Consider the following 2837-nt stretch of genomic DNA (forward strand, 5'->3'; position numbering starts at 1 on the left):
AATATAATTAATTCAAAAACTATTCAATATTGGACTCATTTCGAAGGTATTAACGAGACGATTATAATGATGTAATTTGTTAAAATAAAAATATATTTTTTAAACATGTTATAGTTGATATATAATTATGTGTGTTAATTTGATAAGGGTGTAAAATGAAAATTTTAAAAGGAAAGGATATAAAGTAAATTAGTTATCTAATTAAGGGGTATGAAATGAAAATTTAAAATTAAATTTTTAAAAAATTCGGTGAATGTGAGGGTGTGAGTGAGGGAAAGATGTGAGGAGGAGGGGGTGGGAAGTGACGTCAGGGGGTGGGGATATCAATCCCCTTTTACTTTTTCACTCTTTCATCTCCTCACAAACACTCACCTTCTCACAAACCGATTTTTTTTAAAATTATAATTTTAAATTTACATTTTATATTCCTATAATTAATTAATTTATTTATTTACGTCTTTTACTTTTAAATGTTTCATTTTAAACATTTATCAAATTAGCATACATAATCGTATATCAATTAAAACATGTTTAAAAATACATTTTTATTTTAATGAGTTACACCATTATAATCGTCTTGTTAATACCTTCGAAATGAGTTCAATATTGAATAGTTTTTGACTTAATTATATATACCAGTGAAAAAATATTTTTAATACTTACGATTTATACTCTTATAATTATTTATTTATATATATATACTATATATTTTGGGGTTAGGCTGTCCAAATTGCACTGTATGATATGTTTTGAATTAATATGTTCTTGGGTTTTTTTTTTAAATATATATATACATGTATTAATTCAACCTTAATCTGAGTTTTTGGACAAGAAAAAAGGGTAAGCAGTTGAAATTTCATTCTAAAACCCATCTTTTTTTGTCTTTTCATGGCTCATGATCTGTCAAATTTGTAGTTTTTTTTATTGGTTTTGAGTGTTTATTTTAAAACTCAAGTTTCTTAGTTCTTTGCTCTTGGTGTAAATCGAATACATTTGTGGAGTAGTTTAAATATGTTGGATTTTAAATATAATGAATTTTAAACTGTCATACAATTTTTTTCATCGATAGTCTGTAATTGGAACCATAACTCTTATTTATTCAAATTGTATTAATATGTAAAGACCAAGTGTAACATATATCATCGTTAAATCTTATCTTATAAAACCAGTGGAACTTCAAAATCGTTAAAATTCATGGCTCCCCCCGCATTGCGTGGGTACACAACTAGTATATATATATATATATACACACACACACACACGAACCAAAATCTGGTGGCCTTCTCCGGCATCCACCACTCCTGTGACCTCCTCCGGTCATCTTGTCCAGCCAAGATATCGTTGGCCTCATATTGGTACCACAATTTGCATCATAGTAGTCTCGAAGTTACTTGATATATTAAGGGTATCACATTGTGTATCTTGATCTATTTTAAGTATTACACGGTGTTCGTCGGAATAAGGTTTACCAGAGGCTGAAGGTAGAAGAGAGACAAAGGAGAGATAAACAAATTAAAATACCTAAAAATGCCCTTTAATTAAAATTGTAAGTCAGATTACCAAAAATATTAGTTTTCTAATTTATCCATTGATAAAAGCGATCAAATGCAAATCACCCATATTTTGTATAAACCTTACAAACCACCATTTTCCGTCGATTTTATTGTTTAACTTAATGATTTTGTTTCATTAAAATTGTTAATATTATGAAATTGTTTTATATAATACTTTTTTAGATGAAGTTGTTTCATATGCGGCTATGAGATTGTTTCATATAATAATTATGAAATTTTAATGAAATTGTTTCATGTATTTTTTTAAAATTAATATAACAAAGATGATAATATCTATGATTAATACCTTCCACAATAAAAATAATTAACCAACCTCTCATAATAAAAAATAAAAAATTATGATTGATTGAATGAAAACCTAAAATGTAAATAATACAAACCACATGGTCATATATATAATTATATATATAATTATATATATATATATATATATAATTATTTCACTTTAAAGATGTACAATATTAAAATGTGTAAATTACAAGTACCAAACATGGAAGTCATTCTAGAGTCTAATTATTTAGCTGTTATATTTCGCATTTCATTATGCTGACGCAATTAAACTACATTTCATATTTAATTATTATATTTTGCTTTTAAAATATTGTGTAGTTATAAATTCATCATCAAAGTTCCAAGATATTCAAACAATAATTTACATGGACATCAACAATTCCCCATACTTATCGGTTCTTCAATATTTTTATAATTTATTGAACAAACAGTCATCGGTACTACTAGTTTGGGCTTATGTAGATAAAAAATAATGAATGGGATTGTGGCACTCAACTGTGATCGGAATGAGATAGATGCCTCCCGTCCGGGGGGCGGATTGAATCGGAGTTTCCTTAGGTACCCAATCAACCTGTGCTTATCCTTAAACTTTTGTGCTTGGTGGAGAAGAAGCGAACAAAGGTACGCTCAGGGTGGGAACCCAATCAATGTGTCACAAGAAGGCAGTGATTAAGTTGGTGATTGTCACAAGAAGTGAGTAACAAATCCGAAAGTATCGAAATTGTGATTTATGCACCTTGTAAAAAAATTAGAGTAAGTTATGTTTTTCGTTCCTATGGTTTGTTAAAATGTTTAGATTTTGTCCTTATGGTTTGTTAAAATGTTAAAATATAGGCCAAAATTGCATTTATAAATTTATCGTACAAAATTGAAATTTCCAAAGACCAAATCTTGAGCAATTTTTTTTATATATGTTAGAAGAGTACTCGCTCAATGTAACGAGACATATGTTGATTTTAATGTTATATTTTA

Source organism: Cynara cardunculus (assembly GCF_001531365.2).
Source record: "Cynara cardunculus var. scolymus isolate 2C chromosome LG 17, CcrdV1, whole genome shotgun sequence".
NCBI classification, from domain to species: domain Eukaryota; kingdom Viridiplantae; phylum Streptophyta; class Magnoliopsida; order Asterales; family Asteraceae; genus Cynara; species Cynara cardunculus.